The sequence below is a fragment of the Lissotriton vulgaris genome, chromosome 5 (assembly GCF_964263255.1).
Source record: "Lissotriton vulgaris chromosome 5, aLisVul1.2, whole genome shotgun sequence".
Taxonomy (NCBI): Eukaryota; Metazoa; Chordata; class Amphibia; order Caudata; family Salamandridae; genus Lissotriton; species Lissotriton vulgaris.
In genome coordinates this window covers 1,968,536,137-1,968,562,291 of record NC_141693.1, presented here as the reverse complement: position 1 = coordinate 1,968,562,291, position 26,155 = coordinate 1,968,536,137, and the positions used below count along the sequence as shown (strand labels likewise).

General features: G+C 40.5%; 1 protein-coding gene across 2 annotated transcripts in view; it reads left to right on the top strand.

The window, feature by feature from the left end:
- The window catches only part of SCAI (suppressor of cancer cell invasion), a 602,691-nt gene that overhangs the window by 427,343 nt on the left and 149,193 nt on the right, over positions 1 to 26,155 (top strand). The gene's annotated exons all lie outside the window — the stretch shown is intronic.

The window sequence follows — 26,155 nt, the reverse complement described above, 5'->3', positions numbered from 1 at the left end:
GGGGCCGTGGCCACGTTCAGAGGGAGGCAGCATCTTTTGGTGTGTGTGTGTGTGTGTGTGTGTGTGTGTGTGTGTGTGTGTGTGTGTGTGTGTGTGTGTGTGGGTTTGTGTTACTATCCTTGTGGGGACTTGGGTGTGATAACACACTCACGCTGTGGGGACTTGATTGCACTGTGGGGACCTGAACCCAGGTCCCCACAAGGTAATGTCCTTTAAATGATAAAAAATGGCTTCAGGAACATCTGTGCCAATTTTTACAACTTTTAAAAAAATTGTCTTGTGGGGACCTGTGTTTCAGAAAGTGTGTTTATATTTTTGCTCCCTCTGCCCCCATAGACTGGAGGCGGTACTGCAGTCTTAAACACACTTTGCATTTAAACACACTTTATTTACCAGGAACACAAGTTAGCAGCAGAAAGCACAGATATTTCAAAGGAAAAGCTGCAAAACCCGGGGTTAAAACATATTTTTCATGCAAAGTAACATTTTCCCCATTTAATAAAGTAAAATTTTATTTACATGAAAATTTTGAATTCAGACTATTTAAGTTTAAAAAATTTTAAACATTGTTACAAGCAATTTGGATACGATTTGAATCCCAGATTACATCACTATTGTGGTATGATCCTTATCTGCAATTAAATAATGATGGTGCATTAAAACATGATACAATATAAACTGATCTGATAGTTTTTTACAAATGTGATTACTTAAAAATAGCACTTTGAAATACGTTCTTAAGATGTTGGCTAGATGAGTGAGTGCCTAGAGTTGCGTTGTGCGAACAGCTATGCTCTCTCAGATGCCGAACTGCAGTAATGTCATGCCTACAGAAATGGGAAGTTTAATTTGAATAGAAAAGCATGTTCTTAGAACATTAGTGACATTCTTAAAAAATATATTCAAATATTGCCATAAGTTGAAATTACATTTAATTGAATTGTTTCATTTTAAAACTGTTCCTAATGCTTTACACATTAAATCAGCTTCATTCCCATAGATGGGTGAAGAACAGTCATATAACAAGCATTGGCAAAGCCAATAGGTATCACCTATGAGACTCTGATATATATATATATCAACCGTAGTGAAGTAGGTGCAGAGGCACAGACGCCTGGTTCACCCTAATTAGTGGGTATGTTTTAAAAGCCAAAAAAAGGGGGGTGGATAGGAGACCAAATCCCTAGCTTGCATTTGGGCTCACAGTGCCCTTACTACTGCATTGGCACCCACACTTATTACTGTTTGGACTTAGTGCTTACGCTAAGATGCAAGGTTCTGCTGTAAAATGGGCACCTTTCATGTTGATGTCCACTTCAATTTGCCCTTCCTTTGTATTTAAATATAGTTTGCCTTCCAAGATCATACTAGTTTAACTACAACATACTGCGGTAGCATAGGCTGTGCTGAACCACCTGCCTTATGAGTGAGAAGGTCTTCAAGTTGGAAGGGTGGAGAGGATGTGGCGTTATGCTGGAGCTGCAAACTTCAAACTCAATTCTTGACGTTAGCTTGACATCCTGTGATTCTGGCCAAATCACTTAATTTCCCTGTGCCTAAAGAAATTGTACATGACTTAACTGTTGCTCATGTAAAGTGCTTCAAAGTGGAGTGACACGAGCACAGCATTGGTAGGAATGAGGTATTTACAGAAGTATGTGAGAAGTGGCTTCTGTTGCTTCACCATGAGAACTTTTGTGTGGGTCAAGTCTACTAATGCAACCACAGCCATGGGGGAGGATGATATAGACTACTGCTCAGGTCTCGAGATCTGTCATGAGGTAGCTGCAGTCTGTTACACATCAGTACTAGACCTATGGAGAAGATGAACTGCATATGTGTTTATATTCCTTCCTCTTTCCTTCAATTGGGAATGTTACTATCATCTGCCTGGAGAAGAAACTCAGGCAGGGCTTCAGCTAAATGACCCTTGCACATAACAAATTTCCCATTAACAAGTGAATAGGCCGATGCACCTGAAGCTTCTGGAGTTGATTCCACTCCCATAGTGGGAGATGGGCCCTGCTGGTAACAGTACATCTCTGGAAAGAGAAGCAGTATGTACTGTGTCTGACCTTGGACCTTGAAAGCAACTAGTCAGGGAATGAAGCATCCACAACAGAGGGCCTCACTGATCAAAAACATTTGCTCACGGCATAACATACTTCAATATCAAAATGTCTGGAGCACATAATTGCTGTACACAACTGAACTATTTTAACTACTCAAAGCCCTTACTATGACTATACACTTTTTCTGTATAAAAATGACTCAATATTGGAGAGCCTCATACTCCACCCAAGAGACGAAAGGCTGTCACTGCAGACATAGGATGCATGAAGTATGGACAAGTATATCACATTAAGGGGGTGAAAAGTGTCTTGTTTAGAAGTGAAACATGTCTGCCATAATATGTTGTCCATGATCATATTGGTCAGTAGTTGGGAGAAGAGATTATGGGGTTTGCTTAACTGTAGACTATAAAGAGAATTTATCGTTTTTGGAGGCCTATCTTTAGCAAGGAATCTACCATACGTATATTGGAATTGAAGCATGAATGTTGCTGTAAATAGACTGTCATTTAAGGAGGGCAGTACTTTTTAAAATGAGGGACTACACTTAATATTTTGGGTAATCCTAGAAAATTATTGGTATACATCTAAGAAGAAAGAGCCATAGGTATGGATATGGGTGCAGGCAGAAAACAATAGATGTGTGTCTGTTTTGGAATGTAATTGTGCTACATTTCCTACAGCTCTTACCCTAGCATGGAAATAGTCTAAGTTAGTGGCTAAGCTGTAGACAGTATATTATAAATATTATATCTATTATAAATACAGCCATGATTTGCTCTCATTTTGATCATGTACTTGTGTGACATTGCGGGGGATTCAATCAACTTTGCCACATAAAATGCTTTTTGTGTCAAACATCGACGTGAGTGCAGCACCAAATTCTCTGCACTGTGGTGCACAAACCCAATATCAGGGTGGTAACAGTTCAAAGACAACTGGAATCCACACAAAGCCAGATCTACTTAACTAATGTGTCCTGCCTTTGCATGAACTTATACCACCAAATGAAACCAGGAGCAAACAATGGGTATACGGAAAAGCCTAGGATATTTCCTGACACACATGCAATTTCTGCAAAAATATCCACTTGACACAGCTTACCCGTAGCCTCTTGACATTGTGTTGAAGTTTGTACTGGAGGGCTTCATTGTATACATATTTCACAAAAGACACTGCTAGGTAGCCTTAACAATGCCGTGCAATACTTAAAATCACACAAAACAGACATCATTGGCATGCAGCTCTTTGAAAATATGGTGCTGTACTATTTTTACTGTTTGTCCAAGGGAGTACAATGGAATATTAAAAATGTTTATATAGCACTGCCCCATGTTTAGTTTATCAATATCACAGGGTGGCACCACAGCCCCATTTTTCTGAACAAGAGAGTAGCCAGAAAATGAACATACTCCCCAATTTTGAACTAAAGCTCTGATGGCACCAAGTAAGTGAGCCCAGCCCAGAAGAGCTCCCTTGTCTCTTCCATCCAAGTATCCTTTCACCCTTCCACCTATCTGTTGATATTCACTATTTCACCTTTACATTGTACCAGTCATTTATTCTTTCATCCGTCATTCATTCTTCCCAATTACATCCATCAAGCCATCCATCCATCCAGTCTGCCATCCATCCATCCACTCTGCCATCCATCCATCCATTCATCTATCCATCCATCCATCCATCCATCCATCCATCCATCCATCCACTGTCATCCCTCTCTCCATTCTGCCATCCATCCATTCATCTATCCATCCATCCATCCATCCACCCACTGTCATCCCTCTCTCCATTCTGCCATCCATCCATCATCTGCTTTGCCATCCATCCACCCATCCACTCTACCATTCATCTACCCACTCAGCCATCCATCTAGTCATCCATCGTCTATCCATCCACTCTGCCATCCATTCAGACATCCATCTATTCTGTCTTCTGTCATCAATTCACTCATTCAACCTCTCTGCCTTACGTTAACTCATTTCATCCACTCATCGATCCATCACTTTAATCTGTCATCCTTTCACCTGCCCATCCACCTATCCACTAATTCATTCATTCATCCACCAGCAAAACCTTTAATCTGGCATTATTTCACCTGTCCATTCACCTATCTATTCATTGCTTTACACTGCCATCTATCCATGTCTTACCTCTGCCATCCTTTCACAAGTTCATCCACCTATTCATTAGTTTTCTCATCCAACCAGCTATTTACTCTGCCATTCTTTCACCTATCCTTCCATTTATCTATCCATCCATCTCTTTGCCATCCATCCATGTATTACCTCTGCCATCCTTTCACATGTTCATCCACCTATTAATGGGCTCTCTCATCCATCCAGCCATGTAATCTGCCATCCTTTCACCTGTCCATCCAACTATCCATTCATTTCATGGATCCTTTCACTCACTCATCCATCCACCCACTCATTCATCCACCTACTCATATACCCATCTTCGTTCCTTTCACCCATCCTTTCTTTAAATATTCCTTCTTTCTTTCCTTTTTCTCTTTACCCATTGTTTGTTCTTCCTTTCTCCTGTTTGCTTTTCTATTGAGGCAGTATTCCTTTATTGCATTAATTATGACATTTTGTCTGCCCAGGTGCAGACAGAATAGGAGAACAAAGAACTACAGCCCCCACTGTAGCTGTTGAAACAACACAACACCCCTGTTTCTAAACTGTGCTAGCTCCAGATAATTCACTAACTTGTTCTTATCAAGTTATTGAATGCCCACATAGAGATTCTGGGTTAATTCAAAACAGGTAAACTGCTCCCTTCAGCATGATATGCCTTCTGGACTCTTTAAGCATGTAACTTGAGTAAGAAGAGTCTTCGACTGCTCACTGAACTGTGATCATCCACAACAGGTGTGTTTGTGGATTTGAAGCCAGCCAGGGAAGACTTCTCGAGTGGCTGAACATCCCAATAACTACACACTATCTCTGTAGGGACTTGAACATGTTAGTAACCAAACATTATTCATGAGGAGATTTGAACATTATATTCACACACTATCTTTGTGGGGACTTGAATAACATTAATTTCACACACAATCTGTGTGAGCTCTTGAACAGTCCTATCATCACACACTTTTTGTGTGGGCACTTAAACATCATTATCTTCACACACAATTGTTGAGGTGACTCGAACATGATTACCTTCACACACAATCTCTTTGAGATCTTAAACATTCCTATAATCACACACTATCTCTGTGGGTACCTGAACATCATTTACTTCACACACAATCTTTTTAAGACTTGAACATTCCTGTAATCCTCATTACGATGTCGGTCAGAAAGCGTCTGACCGACAGTCATATTCCCCTAGACCGTGTTGGAACCCATGCACCCGACTCAGTCAGAAACAGTTCTGACCAAACTATTATGATGCTCGTGGTCGGAAGGTGGATTCTGAATCGGTTGTGACTGTAATTTGTAAAAACCGAGTTTGTCGGAACTGATTCGCACAGCTCAACTGCCGGAGTTTTTGCCTAGCCGATTACGATGTTGGATTCCAACAGCCTTTCTGACTCGGTCTGTCCTAGCAGGCCCCCGTTCATCCTGAGTCCTCCGGTTTGGTCTCGAGGGGATATCCAAGGGACCCCCTGTGAAACCATGCACAGCGTGGCAGGTACCATGTGGGGCCCGCAACTGGGAGCAATGTTTTCCGCAGACACCCATTTTCCCAATAGGAGCATGTGTTGTCGGTCGGAACACTGGCTCCCGTTGAAGTCAATGGGAGTCCTTCCAACAGTGTTCGGAAGCATCGTAATCGGTCGGGTGGAACCACCGACCACGAGTCAGTTGGAACCAAATCCGACAAGGAGTCGGACGGTATAGTTTCCGACCAACATCTTAATGAGGCCCTAAGTATATGCTGGGTTGAACATGCCTACAATGCATGTTTGAACATGAACTATTGTACCTTCACATGCTATCTGTTTAAGGACATGAAGATTATCTTTAAACACTGTCACTATAGGGACTTGAAGATTACTATAGTTGTACACTATCTCTGTGGGGACTGGAACATAAAAATATACACCCACTATCTTTGTGGCTGCTTGAACACCCCAGTAATCATATACTATCTCAGTGGGGAGATTTGACCCTTATATTAACACACTATCTTTGTGGGGACTTGAATATAATTAACTTCACATACAATCTGTGGTAGGTCGTGAGCATTCCCATAATCACACTTGTCCTGATTCACAAAGGTAAACTTACACTTTGGTGTAAGTTTAGGACATTTTACAATTCACAAAGCAATTTTACAAGTAGTATCTTTACAACTCCTTATCTTTTTATATGCGGAGTCTCTTTGTAAGCATAAACAAAAGTTTAATGGTGGGGGCTATATTGAACCTCTGTGTGTAGGCGATCTTTCATGCTCAATGAATGAGCTATGTGTGACAAAGCACCTACAATGCACAGCCTTCATGGAGCACCCACCCCCTCCATTCACCATAGTCTCATTAGGTGGCCAAAACCCCTCTATGCACAGTCTTTGCCCTGTACCAAACCTTTTTACATAGACAATCTCTTGTTCACAATCATGGAAACATGGTGGCCAACCACCCTACACAGCCTTCGCGTTGTACAGAAGTCTTCACAGACATCACACTCCCTCCAGACACCCAAACTTCATTAGCTGGCCATGTCCCTACTACAAACAACCTTTTGTGCATAGGGGACCTTTCACCCACAATCCATGAGAAGTGGTTTGCCAAACTCGTACAATGGATAGCCTTTGCATTGTACAGAAGTCTTTACAGAGAGTCCACTCTCTCCAGACACCCCAAACCCCATTAGGTGGTCAAGTTCCAACTAGGCACATTCTACGCCCTGAACTGAACAATTTGTGGGTAGACATACTCAAAGAGATGTTGGTGGCCAAGCCCCTACAAAACTGGCTCCCCATTGCTAAAAGATACTCTTTCAAGCTGCGTTGCATCACTCACAGAGCAATAAATAGCAAAGAAATAAAATGCCTCTGATCAAAAGGCGCCAAATATTTCTAACAAGGGAGATTATATTAAAAGATGGCATTGTGTTTACTAATGCCTGGCAAAAAGAAACGTGTGGTGGCCCTACCTTCTCTGTTCAACCACCAAACTATGGAATTCCCTTCCTGAAATAGAGTTTCTGAGGTTCACTTAGGCTTCAATCAGATAAACTATATAATCTTTCACAGCGAGTACCTTCACACATCCTGACCACTCTACCTATAAACAGATGTCACTAAAAGACCCTATAAGATCAAGGGAGAACTAAATAAGCACAATACCTTTATGAACACTCCATTTGCTAATATCAGGAGAGAACCAGATCACCCATCAAATATGGTATACAGACAAAATATCGAATCCAAAATATAGAATAGCACTAATATCGAAATCAAAATATAGAATGGACAAAATATCGAATGGACAGAATATAGTCAACAAAAATATAGAATTTAAGGTAAGTAATTTAATATCAATTTTCATAAATATAGAAAGTCTTAGTAATATCGAATTTTTTAAAGTGTTTTGTATGTTAGTATATGTGTGAAAAGTGTATATATTTTTTATAATTTATTTTAAGTAATGAATTTTATGTTAATTTTTGCGTAATTTATTACTGTAGCGGGTTGTGGGTTTATAGGGGAATAGGGTGGAAGTAATTTAATTATAATTAATTAAATATTTAAATGTATTTATTGGTATTTATTTTGATTTAATTGTTAATTAATTTTTAATTGGTAATTAAATAAATGTTAATTGGTAATTCATTTTTATTAATTTATTAATTGATAATTATGTTAATTTTATAAATGTATTTCCCGTAGCGGGTTGTGGATTTATAGGGGTATAGGGTGGGAAGTAATTTAATTGTAATTAACTAATTTAATGTATTTATTGGTATTTATTTCAAATTAATTGTTAATTAATTTTTAATTGCTAATTATTTAATCGTTAATTGGTTATTAATTTGTATTCATAGGTAATGAATTTTAATAATTAATTTATAGTTGTATTTTTAATTGATTAATTATTATATTATATTAAATTGTTAATTACTTTTAATTAATTTTTTATTTGTATTAATATTTAATTTATTTTTATTAATATATGAAGTATTTACTTTCCCTACTGTTGCACTCACTGGAGTGGGAATAGTAATTTTTACCCCTACGCTACCCAACGCTTTCCCTACTGTTGCACTCTCTGGAGTGGGAATAGTAATTTTTACCCCTACTCTATCCAACGCTTTCCCTACTGTTGCACTCACTGGAGTGGGAATAGTAAGTTTTTACCCCTACGCTATCCAACGCTTTCCCTACTTTTGCACTCACTGGAGTGGGAATAGTAATTTTTACCCCTACGCTATCCAACGCTATCCCTACTGTTGCACTCTCTGGAGCCGGAATAGTAATTTTTCCCCCATGCTATTCAACACTTTCCCTACTGTTGCACTCTCTGGAGTGGGAATAGTAACTTTTTACCCCTACGCTATCCAACGCTTTCCCTACTGTTGCATTCACTGGAGTGGTAATAGTAAATGTTACCCTACCGCTATCGTACGGTAAAAATATTGTATTTTTTTAATTAATATTATGTTAATATATATAAATATATATGTGTTTTAAAAAATAAAAATGTATGGTTTTTTATAACTTAAATTATTATTTAATAATTGTAAGGTTATTTAAGTATTTTTAAGCATATTTTAGTTAATTATTTTTAATATTTCATTAATTATAAATTATTTTTTAAACATTTAATAAAATTCGATATTTTGACTAATTATATTTTTTTAAACGATATTTTTGATTCTATATTTTTGTACTTACCTGTTTGTAGATAGGAATTCAATATTTAGTCATTCTATATTTTGTCATTCATATTTTGGATATTCTATATTTTTGTATTCTACATTTTGTCAGTGATCCTCAAATATATCACCTATGTATTATCTCAAAAATACATAAAGAACGATGGTTGCAAATCACAGGGCTGAGCCACTCCTCCAAAATTCATCTAACAAACCCAAAGGAGAAAAATCAGGCATAACACAGCACCTCACATTAAAAAAACTGGAAGTATAAAGAATGGAATACTCATCTCACTAAACTAGCATTATTGATCACACCTTCTTTCTAATGACTCATTCTACCACAAGGAACCTTGAGGAAATGCATGGAACAGTTTCCCGAGGGCACAGCACTAACCCCAATTAACAAAAATAACTAATAATACCTAATGACCACCAGACTAACCACAGACCCTGATGTCTGAAATAGTGTGCTACCTGCATAAAACACTTCAATGTCTCTTCAGTGGTAGTAATAACTATATAAAGCAATTACAATACAATGAACTGGATTTCATACCTTTTTGCTGCAAGTTAATAACTGCTTTATGGTGTGCTATATTCCACACTACAGATTTAGTTGTAATACTTTATGTTTGTAAGCAGTTCATCTTTAATTTGAAAGAGCAGGATAAAAGGGATTTAAGTAGTTTGTAAGACGAGTGAGAGTGAGAGTGATCATGTATTATAAGGCATAAAGTCCTCTGCTGTATGTTAAAAGAATATTGCAAATGACCTCAGAATTTGAATGACCTAAAAGGAACTTGTATTCTAGCCCTACTCCGCTACACAGATTCATGGAACTCCTTAGTGATTTGCAATATCCTTTCGCTGTACAGCAGCAGCGACTTTAACCCATTTACAAAAGTATTTGGTGTTACCGCCCGGCCTGATGAGGTACTATCTCCTTCTATATTTCTTTGTTTATCTTATGTATTTCTGTTCAATTTATATACCAGTTAAATTAAGTCTGTTTCTTTTAACAGCATAAAGTACAGACTGGACATTGATGTTATTGAGTGCTATTAACTGTTTCATATTGAGTCTAAGTTATTAACTACCTCCATGTCTTGTGGTATGCCTTAATTTGATTCTAGATTTACCCGGAGGTAAATTGAGAGAAGGTGTCCTGTGTGCTCTTTCAAATGAAACATATGTGACAGCCAATGGCATGGCAAGGCCTTTTGCCGACGGTGGCGGTCTCAGCCTTTGCCGCCGCTGTGGTCGTAAGAGCAGGAGGGTGGGTTTGCTGGCAAATTAATCCTGCATGTGAAGCCTCGTGAGGCTGCAGGTAAGAGAAGGGGGAGAAGGGAGAACTCATGCCTTCGAGGGCGGACCGCCCCACCCACAACCCCCTTTCTAGGTCACTGGTGACAGCCCTTCACACATTTTTCTGTAGCAATGTCTTATGAAATCACTCTAAGTGGTCTCCCAAAGCCTTTTGGTATATCAGAGGTTCCTACATATCCCTTCTTAAAGGCTATTAAGTGCTCTCTGCTCTGAAGGTATTGGAGCACTTTACATGAGCACCCTTTACTTTATACAAAGTTGTGGGTGTCATACACACTGTCACTGGAACCAATCTATACCTGTCTGATGAGCCATTACTAGAGCACAACGGGTACTTGGACGTCGATTATGATGGCGGACGGACCTGCGTCCGTCCGCCACCCCCGAGGTGCAGGGGCTGCGGCGTTCTCTCCATACCAATTAGGATGTGACCGCCACTCTGGCGGTCACATCCTGTATCTTTAACATTGCGGCGGGTGCTGCTTGAAGCCACAAGGTTAAAAATGCATGCTTTGCATTTGCATGCACAAAGCGGCAGCCATCGCGCGGTGCCTGCCGCTTTGTGCATGCAAATGCAGGGGGGAACCATAGGTACTCCCCATGTGCACCCCCACCCCCCCTTCACCCTGGGGGCCCGCAGGGGGCTCCCAGAAGCAAAGGTCCACATGCTTTTCCACGGCAGAAAAGCCGCCGCCGAAAAGCATGTTTACACACACAACCTAATTTGGCTGACGGTGTCCTGCAGACACTGCCACCAAATTGCGGTCAACAGCCCGCGGATCAGCGGCGGACGGACCTGCCGTCCTCCGCTGTTCCCACTGCCATCCTAATCTGGCGGTGGGTGTTTTTTATCGGAATGCGGCGGTGAATCCACATCCTCTGGGCTGGCGGTGGCTTCCACCAGCCCGGAGGATGCGGATTCACCGCAATCATAATCGTCCCCTTGGTTGCTTGTGTTCTGGGCTAGGAAGGGTCTGGCCTAGCAGTTTGGGCTGGATTGTTCCCACTGGAGCAGGGTCAAGACTGGATTTGCATATGGCTGGGTCCAAAGCACAGGGCTCCCAGTTTGATCCCTGTCGCCAATGGCACCTCAGCCCAGCACCATGTGACTCTGGGCAATAGCTCGCTTAATCTGCCAGATGGCCCCCAGCACCTTGAGACCCTTAGTGGTGATTAGTTCACGCTTTACAAGTACCGAGTTATTATTTATATTAAGTCAGAAACTGAGCCTTGAATAACTCAAATAGTCCTCATTGCATCATTCCACCACCTCTATCCTCCCAACGCTCCCCCTCCCACCCTGAGAAGTGCTTCTGCTAAAAAAAAGTAAATGTTCCAGTTCCTATTTAGAAATAGCAAAAGGTTATGAACTTTGAGCCCAGAGTCATAAATAGTGATTTCTTATGATTCGCTATTTAAGAATACTTAGAGTATATTTACAAAAATTTCGCACCATGTTTGCATCACAAAGGTAGCGCAAATCGGCGCAAAATCTTTTTTTACTAATTGACTTTCCAGTGCAAAAGTTGTTTTGCGCTGGAAAATCACTTGAAAGTAGTGCAAAGCAGCTTACTTAGCGTCAAGAGGGCATTCATTGGGTGGTGCATGGGCATTCTCATGCAACCACATGGTTTCTGATGCAAAACCCTATTTACTTAAAAAAGTACTCATGTCTTTGAGTCAAAACAATAAAGGCCACTTCAACCAGGTACTGCCACCAAGAAATGCTTTAATTTCTCCTTTCTTTTCCCACAGTGTAAATGTGATGCACTATACAGCACTCATAGAAGGTGGGAAAAGTTGTAAAGTTAGTCTAAGCATACTATTTTGTACTGGAAGGGTATCCATCCAGTACAAAACATATGGTAGACTCATGCAGGCTCCCTTGCACTACTGTGTGAAGGTTGTGCATGGCGCACAGCAGCATATTTCTGCACTGTCGCTAGGGAGAGTGGAGTAGAGTGAAATATTTCTATAAATATGGTGCTCTCTTGCTCTCTCCTTCTGATGCAGCGCAGCATTTGGGGCTGCTGCGCTGCACTGTGTGATATTTTAGGAAATCTTTGCCTTGGCCTCATGTACAAAGAGTGCATTTGGTAAAAGGGGTTACAATTTGCACATTGACTTTCACTGAATGCATTTGTATTTTGCGAACCAACAAATGTATTAATAGGTCAGTTCACATTATACAGAGTAGTATTGGGACGCAATTTGGTTTACATTATTAGTTTGCATGAGCTAGGTCGCAAATTACAACCCATTACAATAACAGGGAGGGTGGCCTGCAGGTATTTTTTTAAACGTTGAATGTAAAGTTCCTCTTACCCATATCAACTCACCCCAAATCCATCCATCTGTACTTCCCTACATATTCCTCACGCCGTTCCTGTAATTCTCTTCCCTCCTTCAAATTCCACTAAAGCCTTACACGTATCAACACATATATAGTTCGATACACTTTTTACATGTTATCCCTCTTCATAAAGCAACTTCTCCATGCTGTGTGCTCCTATGTTATGTCTCTCCGCGGTCTTCCCCTTATATGTTTTAGTTCCTAGCTCTGCTGCGTTCGCCTTCCTCCTACGTCACCATCACTATTGAAAGAACATCTTGAGAAAACACAGCTCTCAGAGGGAAGGGCTCGAGATATGAGACCCTTACCTAGTGAAAAAAAGTCATGCTAGCGCTGCAGCGATTTAACCACAAGTATTACAATTATTTAAATCCAAATAAAAGAAAGTGCACTTTAAAGTTACTTCTGCCCATTAAAAGTAAAAATGCTGTGTGATTGTTGCAGTTGTGTAATTATTTTTAGATGGAGTTTCTGTTCACAGGCAGTGTTTGTCTGCACGCCTCAGCCCCATCCCTGCTGCAATGAAGGTGGCATACAGAGCGATCTTTATGCCGCTTCCTTGAAGGAAGGTGTGTTAGGAGGAAACCCATCCCCCAGTCTGTGAAGGTAGGAGACTTCAGGGGTTTTCGGCCGCACGGGTCTCTTGCGATGCTAATGACCCTTTTGTTATGCACAGACGTGCATTTGCAACTCTGGCCTGCCGTTCTGAAGTCCTGCCTTGAATTTCCTTTCAAGGCAGATAGTATTAAGCTCTTGATGTCTGGAGTACGCCCTTTCTTTTATCGTCTACACAGGATGCACCAAAAACATGAAATACTTTAATGACATTCACAAAAAAGGCGCAAAAAGCGCGTTCCTATTTTTCATTCATTTATTTAGTTTAAAACTGATAGAAATTCATGTATGCTTTACATGCATTGTCCTGAAAGAAGGGGTATTTCACTGCCACTGTTGTAAACGCAGTGCTTTTTCAACAGATCCGAGATTTTAGAATAACCCCAAAACATGGCACATCTCTGAGATGTATTCAGCGCCGAAGTGCTCCATTGAGACACATTTATAATAAATAAATATTTATACAGATTATCAGGGCTTTTTTCCAATGGAAAGAGGTGCTTTCAGAGGCCCAATAATGTGAATGCTTGGTATCCCAATATTGAAAACAGAAAACAAGGCATTCCTATTATTAAACGTATGCTTGTGTGTTTTAATCTTTTCTTTAATTCACTTACTCACTACTTTAATGGAGAGGATGTGGCTTACAGCCAGAGCTGCCTCCTAACTGTGGAACCAGAGATCCGGATTTGAGTCTCAGCATCAGTCCAGTGATTCTGAGCAAATCACTTACAGCCTGATTCATCAAGGTGAGTATTTGCTATTCCTTAATAGCGATTATTAAGGAATCGCTATTAAGGAATAGCAAAATGCTATTCACCAAGAAATCGCTAAATAAATTGCGATTTCTAATTATTCCTTAATTGCGATTAGCAAATTGCTAATCGCAATTAAGGAATATCTCCCCATTCATTCCTATGGGCCCAAAGGCCCATAGGAATGAATGGGAAGACATTTCAATGTGCGAATCGCAATTAGCGATTCGCATATTGAAATTGCGATTTCAAGGGTGCAGGGGTGTCCAAAGGACACCCTGTAGCACCCCTGAAATGTATGCTACATTGGTGTTGCGTACACTTCGCAGTACAGGAACTGGGCGTAGCACTACGCGAACTGCATAATACACTGTTCGCACTGTGCAAGATGCCGTTTTCAATGATTGCACAGTGCGGACAAGCATCCGCACTGTGCAATAATTGAAAACGGCATCTTGCACAGTGCGAGCTGTAGTTTTCCTGCCGCTCAAGGAGATTTTTACTCGAGCAGCAGCTTTCTAATCGCGGACTGGTAGTTTCTCATCTCGAGCGGTCGCGAGCAAACGCGACCACTCGCAATGAGAAACCTGACCTCCCAGCATTGAGAATCTCGCAGGGAGGTTTATTTTCCACGCTCGCGATCGGCAACTTGATAGTGCTGATCATGAACGAGGAAAAAGTCTCACCAGGATGTCATTTTGCTTGCTCGCGGTCGCCAACTTGACGTTGAGGACCGCGAGCAAGCAAAAAATGACCGCTACGCTACGCGTGTTCGCACTGTGCTACATGCAGTTCATGTAGTGCGAAGTTGCTCAAACTACACAAGCGTAGCGTAGTGCTTTGCCAGGGTTAGCCAGAAGTAGGGCCGATTCTGTACTATACTGAGGTCTAAAGTCGGATTGGGTCTCGTGCAGGATTTGCTACTCAGTGATGAACTCTGTAAATTGTTGACGTGCCTTTCTGCCAGTTTAGCCGCAAAAGGTAGGAGAGAAATGGAGCAAAAGTTCTCTGGTTTAGAGGGATCCAGAGAAGGTTTTTTTTTAGGAGCGGGATCACCATGGCCTGTTTCCAGTCAACCGGGAGTCGGCCGGCCTCGAACAACATGTTGAGTACTGCACACAGTCCGGGGGCCAATGCATGCATCCCCAGTTTCCAGAAAGCTCGAGGCGATTGCGGTCCAGTGGCCAGCCAGATTTTATTTTAGTCTCTAGAGAATCTAGTTTTTCCACTGAGATGCTCTCAATCTTGAAAGCGTCATTGAGGAGAGGTTCAGAGTTTCTCATGGATGGACAGTCAGAGTTGTTGATAGCACCCAGAAAGGAGGCGTATATCGCTGAGATTTTAGCTGAAAAAAATATGGGCAATCTTATTGCAGCAGCTTCTGCTGGGGTCCTTGCCAGCGGATACCGCAACAAGGGAGGTGAGGATTTCACAATTCTAAAGATCTCCCGCGGGGCGTTTTTGACTGCGTTGATCTTTTGTGAGTAGAAAACCGTCCAAGGCACCCTGATTTTTTTAATGGTATTCTTTTAGCAAACATAGGTAAAACTCTTTGTCTTGCAAACCATAATATGTCCGCCATTTACATTCTAAACGTTTGCAAGATTTTTTAGTTTGTGCGAGGTCCTCTGTGAACCAGCCTGCTGAGGATCTGGACAGTGGAGAATTAAATGTTCTGCACGGTGCTATCCTATCTAGTGCCACCCCTAACCATGTTGTAACTTGCAGGTTGGTGGCCTGTGGGCAATATTCTAGGCAGGGAGGACTATGATTCAGGGCAGAGGTAAGTGCCTCCTGATTGATCCTAGTACAGTTTTGAATTTTGAGGTGGGGGGCCTGGGTGGGTTAAGGTAGGTAGTGGGTATCCAGAATCTGGAAGGGCATAGCATAGTGATCGGACCAGGTGATAGGAAACAGGGTGTCGACTTTCACCAGCTCCGGGTTAGCAAAAATGGGGTCAAGGATGTGCCCCTTGATGTGGGTGGGAGCCTGTACCAACTGCGAGAGCTGAAGCCACTTTTGGTCTTCCATTAAATCTACACTATTACGTCTGGTAGGATCATGAGGTTAAGTTCTCCTAAATTTATGGACTTAGAATGTTGAATGGCAAAGGACGGAATCATGTCCAGAAGTGTTGAGATAAACGCAGCAGCTATTCCTGGTGACCTGTAAATCAACAGGCCATTGAGAGAGCAGTAGCCTAAAATCGCTAGAAGACAGAAGATGCTTGTGCCCCACTGATATGGACTTCAGACAGGTTGCAGTGTAGCTGATTCTTGTGTATAACTGCCAGCCCGCCCCCTCTCCCCGGAGGTCTATCCAGTCTGGTTATTACATAGCCCCTAGGAACGGCGTCTACAATGTCTAGGGCGGACTGCGCATGAAGTCATGTTTCTACTAGGAAAAGGGCAGTCATCTGTCTCTCCACAATCAGGTCTGCAATTTCAAATCTGTGCTTAGGGAGGGAGCGACAATTTAATAGGAAAAATTGGCCTTTCTTAGGGTTGTCAGGGGAGTTTACCATTATCGGGCATAGCCTAAAGGACCTTCTCTTGCAGGAACTTTGTCCAAGCTCCACCTGAACCAAATGCAGACAGATGGTGTTGCGCTCGTTGTTTGGAGTGTGTAGCTTGTTCGCAGAATATTGCATCAGACCTGGCCTGCAATTGTCAGGGTTTCTGGCCCCTGGTGCCGTTTATTAACCATAGTTAAAGTAGAAAATATATATTGTATACATTTAAATAAAATGTACAATTTATTATAAATATACAAAATAAACATATAATTCAATGAAATATTTAAATAAACATACGTAGAATTCACTTCTCTCATTACTACTGAAAAAACCCACAAACACCAAGATAAATAAAAAATATATAAAACAATAATAAAATTTGAATAAATGAAACATATAAAAATAATAAATATAATATACACTTGCTGATAGATATCACTAATTATTTCTTGCATAGTCTAAATAAAATTATTTTTTCCTTTTAAATATTCAATGAAAAAATTCTGATTTACGAATTACATATTTAAATAAAAAATAAATAAAGAACTATTTTCATTGAAATAATTTCTCACCCAATTCTCCTACAAACTGATATGCTGCTGAATTATCATACTATACAAAATATGATTTAAAAATATGAAATTAAACTCAAATAAATGAAAGACCAATTAAAACATTACATACTAACCATTATTATATTCATTTTACCTTACATTACTTAACATTAAAATATAATTAGTTAAAATGTAATTAACCTCCCACCATATTCCCCTAAAAACCCAATATCCCCCTACTAAATTATAAACTACTTAACAGAGGTATTTGTAGATCGCACATTAACTCTTAGGTACCTCAACACTAACCAATGTTAATTATTACCCAATAGTACTCATTTTATAGACCTCAAAAGGTTGAAAGTCTGGGTGGACCCGCTGGGATTTGAACCTAGGGACATGAAATTGAACACAGAGCCCTTCAGTGGACACATTTGTCCACTGAGCCACCAGACCCATCTAATTGCCTTTTAAAAATTAAATTGACATTTAAAATTGCAAACTATGTTTAAAAAAATGTTTTCACTAATATTATAAGTGTGTATAAATATATATATATATTTTTTAAAAACAATGTTTATTAAAAGTATACCAAAGTGCACAATATTAATTACAACAATTATCTTCATTTCCACCATATTGTATACGACAAAACCTGCATTCTTAATTTTGATATTCTGTTCCAATATATTTATGCCGTGGTGATATTTTTGACAACATGTTTAAGTCACATGATATTTTGCAATCAATATTGGTTTCATTCACCATATTTAACATGTACCCATTTTGAAAATGTCCCTTTTCTAATGAAAAGTTTAGTTACAGAACTATTAGTCATTTTCTCTACTTGGGCACAAAGGGAACACACATAATTGCAAAATGAGGAGCTTATCGTTGAGCCCCTTGTTACACTTTTGCCCCGCCGTTGCATCACTTTTTGTGAGGCTGCAGTGGCATAAATAATGCTCCATGTTGCACCATATTTACAAAGTGATGCGTCAGGTATAATGTATGTAGGGTGGGTGTTCTCCCACAAAAAGCCTTGTAGAAGTGGCACAGTGATATTTATCAGATTTCACTGTGCCACTTCTAGGACACTACTGCGTCACAACCTTACGCCTGCCTCATCACAGGCATAAGGGTGACGATGGGCAATGGGAATAGGCTTCCCCCTTGCATTGCTGGAGTTGCATCATGCTCACGACACCACTCCAGCAATGCGTGGGTTTCGGGCAGACAGATACATCAGAATTCCTGACGTATCTGCCATTCCTTGCGACATGGTGTGTCATACAATAAAAGCTCAATAAACAACGACGAGTTTGCTCCTAATCAGTTAGGCTGAGCATTAAACATAATAAACCGAAGAAAATGCCAAAACTGATGTGTAAATTAAACATACAATTTAGTTCATAAGCTAGAAAAACTCATTCCAACCTACGATATTGCTAATAAATAGCGTTTTATTCAATCAATTCAGAGAAAATTGTTTCAAAGGAATTAATGCATTTTATACAGTACTACACCATTATATTATACAACACTCATTCAACTAGTCTTTCATATCACACACATACAAAATCAGACATCCATATGTACATAACTTAAAGAATTATCTAAAGGGAAAAGAAAGAAATTCAGAAAGAAAGAAACTCAGAAAGAAAGAAACAAAGGCTGCTCAACCAATACTCATCTGTAATGTACCATCTATCTATACATATATACACAACACGGGGTTACTCGTGAACAATTTAAATAATGTCACACATTGTATATACACAGGTTAAAGCATTCGAGTTCTCATTTGTTTGAGTATTCCACTTTTTGAGAGAGCAGCACTTTGCAGAGGGCCAAAAGTGCAAAGTGCTGCTCTCTCAAAAAGTGGAATACTCAAACAAATGAGAACTCGAATGCTTTAACCTGTGTATATACAATGTGTGACATTATTTAAATTGTTCACGAGTAACCCCGTGTTGTGTATATATGTATAGATAGATGGTACATTACAGATGAGTATTGGTTGAGCAGCCTTTGTTTCTTTCTTTCTGAGTTTCTTTCTTTCTGAATTTCTTTCTTTTCCCTTTAGATAATTCTTTAAGTTATGTACATATGGATGTCTGATTTTGTATGTGTGTGATATGAAAGACTAGTTGAATGAGTGTTGTATAATATAATGGTGTAGTACTGTATAAAATGCATTAATTCCTTTGAAACAATTTTCTCTGAATTGATTGAATAAAACGCTATTTATTAGCAATATCGTAGGTTGGAATGAGTTTTTCTAGCTTATGAACTAAATTGTATGTTTAATTTACACATCAGTTTTGGCATTTTCTTCGGTTTATTATATACAATAAAAGCAGCACATCCATCATGTCGCAAGGAGGGTGCACTGAAAAGTGTTGCATCACTGCTTTCACGCAGAGATGCAACACTTTTCGTGAATGAGGCCCTTAGTGTTTAAGACTGTATTTATAAAATGCCCACTGCCAAAAACATGTTTTTCAACTTTGTGAAGGACTCCTATCTTTAACATGGGGACATTGTACGTTTTTTTTTCTCACAAAAACAGCCAGTGCATGACTATCAAATTGTACTTCTCTATTCCTGAACAAAGGATTTAAAGGCTCCTTTTAGGGAGCCTAGTTTTATACCCGCACACACTGAAATACAACATTTGGGCTCACTCCTCAAAAATCTTTGTTAACATTGTGAAACATTCCTATAATTAAAGTAGGCACATTCTGAGGTTTTATTCTCATGAAAAAGACAGCTGTATGTCAGTCGAAGTGACTTTCTCTACTCTTGTTTAAGAATATCTATTTTACACTCCAAATATAAAAGGCTAAACAAATAGATGTTTCAACGTTGTGAAAGTTCCAATGTTTCACCTGGGCACATTTTGAGAATGTGTCTTCCCATACAAAGGTGGATGTACCACTGCCAACTTGATTTTTTTCTACTCTTGCACAAAGGACTGCTAGCTCCATTCTGGAAATCCTTGAATGTTTGAAGTTTGTTAAACAAGGTTTATGTGTGTATGTATGATAAAAACAATTATCGAATAAAGTACATACAACTATATATTCCGGAGTGCTTCCTAATCGCCAGTGGTACGTGTTTGAGGCGATGCCACATCACACCTCTAACAATCGAAAAATGTCACTTCTCACATGAAGAGTGGACTAGCACTCAAATCTCTGGAATTATCCAATTTAATTCAAAGGCAGCATTCGGGAGGACAAATGTTTATACAGATTTTTATAGAGGGAGCCTAGAAAGAGCCCCAAGAGCAGGTGTAAGGAATACTTTGAGAGAAAGAAGAGCTTTGTGAGGAGAGGACCATTTCATTCTTGAATTATAATGACAAACATTATAAAGATGTGACAGTTCTTAAATCAATTTATCTATTGTAATCATCCTAAAGTATCAGAACAAATCAGTATGGGTAGTTTATTGCAATCAGAAATACAGTTTTATCTTCTTAATGGAGACTAGAGTAGATAAGATGGGTGCTAGAAAAGAAAATAAGAACTCTGATACTTGGATTTTAAGGAAGTGTAAACCTTCCTGGATGAATACAGTTTAAATCAGTTAATGCTGCATTTGAATTGGGATTCTTAGATATGGGATAATTACAGTCTATCTCTAGTGGTGGCTTGAGTCCCACTATTATCACATCATATCATCTCATGAGCATATATAAAGTACACATTCAAACCGGAGAGTACTTGTTGCTGAATACCATATGTTTTTAGTTATCCAAGTAAGTGATACTTATTGTATAGACCTTGGAAGGAATAAAGGCTGAGTGGTCGCCTCAGGATTCAGACATGTGAGAGAGTGTGAGAGAGTGATCAAACACATTTTCCTCAAGTGGATTATTTCATTTAATAAGCCATCAGACTAATACAATCTGTATGGGTTGTTCAACACACCTATCATTGCAAACATCACGATGGAGACTTGAATATGACTGTAATCACACATTATCACTGTGGGCACTTAAACATCACTATAATCGCATAATATCTCTGAGAGGACTTGTACAGGACTATAATCCCTCGCTATAACTGTGTGCTATCTCTATGCATCCTATTATTCGCACGCTATCTCTGTGGGGACCTGGACATGTCTATAATCACACACTATCTCTGTGGGGACCTGGGCATGTCTGTAATCACACACATTCTCTTTGGCAACTGTAGTAATACGATAGTCACACACCATCTCTGCGGGGACCTCAACATCTCTATAATCACACTCTATATCTGTGGGGACCTGGGAATGTCTATAATAACACACTATCTCTGTGGGGACCTCAACATCTCTATAATCACACACTATCTCTGTGGGGACCTGGGAATGTCTATAATAACACACTATCTCTGTGGGGACCTCGCCATCTCTATAATCACACACTATCTCTGTGGGGACCTGAGCATGTCTATAATCACACACTATGTCTGTGGGGACCTGGGCATGTCTATAATCACACATTCTCTTTAACAACCATGGTAATACTATAGTCACAAACCATCTCTGTGGGGACTTGAGCATTCATGTATTTACACGCAAGCTCTGTTTTGGCTTCAACATCATCAGCTTCGCATTCCCTGTATGGGGCTTTGTGAATACTGATAAGTAGTAAAGTTAGACTTTTGGTTTTGTCTAAGTTTACCATTGTGAATTGGGCCCTATTTTAATGAGGACTTAACACAATTATCTTCATGAACTATATCTGTGGGGACTTAAACATCGCTATAATAACACACTATCTTTGTGACAGCTTGAAAAAAACTATAATAAAACACTACCTTTGTGGTAACTTGAACATCACTATAAAAACATAATCTCTGTGGGTACATGAGCATTCCTGTAATTAAACACAAGCTCTGTGTTGACTTGAAGCACTATGGGGTGCCAGGAGGCACAGGGTTAAGGCTGATTTCCATATAGCTGGGGTGACAAGGTGAGCTAAAGAACGATGATGGATTCAACCCAGATCTGTGACTGGGGGTGAGTGACTGAAACATTTCAGCACTCCATCCATAATCTCCTTGTGTTTGATTTGTTCGTCCTAAGTTGGCAGGGTAGGCCCAGATGTGGGTCCCTTGCTCACTTTGCCACTGGATTCAAGCTAGCCTGGCTGATGAGGGGTGTTACCCTGAAACTGGTCGCAGGATGCTTGTTTCCAGTCTCTGGAAGACCTGGCTTGGCAGTTTGGGTTGGACTTTTCCCAATGAGGCACAGGGTCAACACTGATTTGCATATAGCTGGGTCAGAACTGGGGTGGTGAAGTGAGCTAAAGAACAAGGATGGATTCAACCCCGATCCGTGACTTGGAGTGAGTGACTAAAAAGTTTCAGCACTCCGTCCATCATCTCCTTGTGTTTGCTTCGACTTGATCAGCTTAACATTCTCTGTATGGGGCTTTGTGAATATTGAAAAGTAGTAAAGTTAGACTCTTGGTCTAAATTTACCTTTGTGAATCGGGCCCTATTTTAATGAGGACTTAAACCCAATCACCTTCACGCACTACCTCTGTGGGGACTTGAACAACACTGTAATTACACACTATCTCTGTGGGGACTTGAACATCACTATAATAACACACCATCTCTGTGGGGACTTGAACATCTCTATGATAACACACCATCTTTGTGGGGACTTGAACAACACTATAATAACACACTATCACTGTGGGGACTTGAGCGTTCCTATAATAACACACCATCTCTGTGAGGACTTGAACATCTCTATGATAACACACCATCTTTGTGGGGACTTGAACAACACTATAATAACACACTATCACTGTGGGGACTTGAGCGTTCCTATAATTACACACAACCTCTGTGTGGACTTGAACATCATTAGCTTCACACTATTTATAATGGAATTTAAGCTTTGAATGTGCACACTATTTCTATGGAGACTTATACACAATGATCTTCACCTACTATCTCTGTGGGGACTTGAACATCTATTTTGGCAAAAATGCAAGCAGCTAATTAAGCCCTTAATTCCTTAATTCCATATGTTAATTTCTTTGTGTCAGTTACCTTATCTCCTAAGATTGTATGCACTAATAAATAGGGTAAATATAGCATTACGGCTCTTTCTTTAAGCATGATATGATATTTTTTGGCACATTAACATACTCTGTCTTAAACGTATACACCTAGTATACATGCAGCAATTCATATATGAATAGAATATAATGTTGCTTGTGTATATTGTTGATAAAATAAACATTTAGCCATGTGCCTTTGATTGTATTCAATCACAACTAGTGTTACGGACTAGGTCCCCACAAGGATGGTAGCACATGTTCAAGTCCCCACAAGGATGGTGCTGTGCGCATGATTAAATAACCATATAATTGCAAATTTGAAGCAGGATCCTGTATCCTGAATTTTTTCTTAACATTTTTCTGTTATTAGTGTGTTGTAAAAACATTGGGAAAGGTTAGTCCCCACAAGGCTGGTATTCACACATAGTCCCCACAAGGATGGTAACGTGTGTGTGTGTGTGTGTGTGTGTGTGTGTGTGTGTGTGTGTGTGTGTGTGTGTGTGTGTGTGTGTGTGTGTGTGTGTGTGTGTGTGTGTGTGTGTGTGTGTGTGTGTGTGTGTGTGTGTGTGTGTGTGTGTGTGTGTGTGTGTGTGTGTGTGTGTGTGTGTGTGTGTGTGTGTGTGTGTGTGTGTGTGTGTGTGTGTGTGTGTGTGTGTGTGTGTGTGTGTGTGTGTGTGTGTGTGTGTGTGTGTGTGTGTGTGTGTGTGTGTGTGTGTGTGTGTGTGTGTGTGTGTGTGTGTGTGTGTGTGTGTGTGTGTGTGTGTGTGTGTGTGTGTGTGTGTGTGTGTGTGTGTGTGTGTGTGTGTGTGTGTGTGTGTGTGTGTGTGTGTGTGTGTGTGTGTGTGTGTGTGTGTGTGTGTGTGTGTGTGTGTGTGTGTGTGTGTGTGTGTGTGTGTGTGTGTGTGTGTGTGTGTGTGTGTGTGTGTGTGTGTGTGTGTGTGTGTGTGTGTGTGTGTGTGTGTGTGTGTGTGTGTGTGTGTGTGTGTGTGTGTGTGTGTGTGTGTGTGTGTGTGTGTGTGTGTGTGTGTGTGTGTGTGTGTGTGTGTGTGTGTGTGTGTGTGTGTGTGTGTGTGTGTGTGTGTGTGTGTGTGTGTGTGTGTGTGTGTGTGTGTGTGTGTGTGTGTGTGTGTGTGTGTGTGTGTGTGTGTGTGTGTGTGTGTGTGTGTGTGTGTGTGTGTGTGTGTGTGTGTGTGTGTGTGTGTGTGTGTGTGTGTGTGTGTGTGTGTGTGTGTGTGTGTGTGTGTGTGTGTGTGTGTGTGTGTGTGTGTGTGTGTGTGTGTGTGTGTGTGTGTGTGTGTGTGTGTGTGTGTGTGTGTGTGTGTGTGTGTGTGTGTGTGTGTGTGTGTGTGTGTGTGTGTGTGTGTGTGTGTGTGTGTGTGTGTGTGTGTGTGTGTGTGTGTGTGTGTGTGTGTGTGTGTGTGTGTGTGTGTGTGTGTAAATATATATATATAAATATAACTTTTTGGGAGATTCCACCCACTCGGGAATCGTCTGAGTTCATGCGCAATGTGGTGCTCTGCGTGGGCCCTCTCCTCCTCGCCCCCACGCCCTTTATCTATGTGTCGTTGATTTCAATAAATAACTATTACTGCTGTCCATTTTAATCCCTCCCGGTTTAGGAGGATGAAAGGCTGGGTTGGCCCTGCCAGCCGCTAACTTCTTCTGACCTGCCAGTCGCTCCTGATGCCAGCAGCAAGTGCTCTCCTCGCAGAGACATCTTTCCGAATCGGAGAGACCTTTTCAGGACATGGGAAAGCCTTTAATTATGCCACTGCACAGAGTTAGGTGCGTTGCTCGCATCGGCCCGCAGTGTGACCCTGCAGGGTCGGATTGGGATCACAATTTGGCCCGGGCACTGACGAAAAAAGTGGCCCACGTTCAAGGGGCGTGGCATACATTTAAGGGGCGTGGCCTACAGTTAAGGGGCGTGGCCCACATTCAAGGGGCGTGCCCTTTCTTGAAACACTATTTGGTTACTCTTTGAGGTCTAATTCGTAGAGAAATATTTAGTAAATTAAGCCTTTTAAAGCTTACAGAGCAAGTAACATTGGTAAAGACTAGGAGCACTGCAGGTCTGATAACTGAATACTTACATGCAGTCTTAACGCCCTGCACAAGGTCGTTAGATACTCTTTCCCAGCCAGCTAATCATCACATAAATCAGAAATCTAGTACAAAGTCAAGGAGAAAGGGTAAGACTGGAATCTCTGGGAACAGAACATGTAATAACAAACGTAAGAATGCACAAATGAGGAAAAGGCAGTCTGGGGTGTAAAGAATGCTTAAAAAATGTATCTGTACAATCTAACAAACAAACAAGTGTGGAGGGTCAAGGGGAATATTTAACGATCTGTCTGCTCACTCCCCAATGATCAGAACAACACACAAGAGAGCAGAACAGGTCAAAAAATGGTGTGTGACCATAGCAGTGTCTCAGGGGCAGTAGGCTACATATGTGAACCAATGTTGCCGGTGGTTATGGGAAACACTAGGCTAGTACGAAACCCATCAGACCACCCATGTGGTGGAGTTTACGTCACGTGGGAATTACAGACTCTGAGTAGACATTTTTAAACAGAAGTCGGTGTGTCAAGAGTTAAAAAACTGCGCCAGGTAGAACGACTACCATATGGCGCTGTGTGCAGTACGTACTGTCTGTGTAGTCAATTTTATTCATCACTTTATCTTTTGCACTGCACATTATATAGTCCACCATATGGCAAACACGATGCTAGTTTTCCGACATCCATCTCTATACAGGCACTATATGGCCATTGTTTGATATGGAGTGATCTGCAATTCCCACGTGACGTAAACTCCACCACATGGGTGGTCTGATGGGTTTTGTACTAGCCTAGTGTTTCCCATAACCACCGGCAACATTGGTTCACATATGTAGCCTACTGCCCCTGAGACACTGCTATGGTCACACACCATTTTTTGACCTGTTCTGCTCTCTTGTGTGTTGTTCTGTACAATCTAGTCATAAATTTATTTCACAGCCAGCAAGTGATGTCTATATACAAAAAACACAGTTTTATTCACATCTGTTGCTG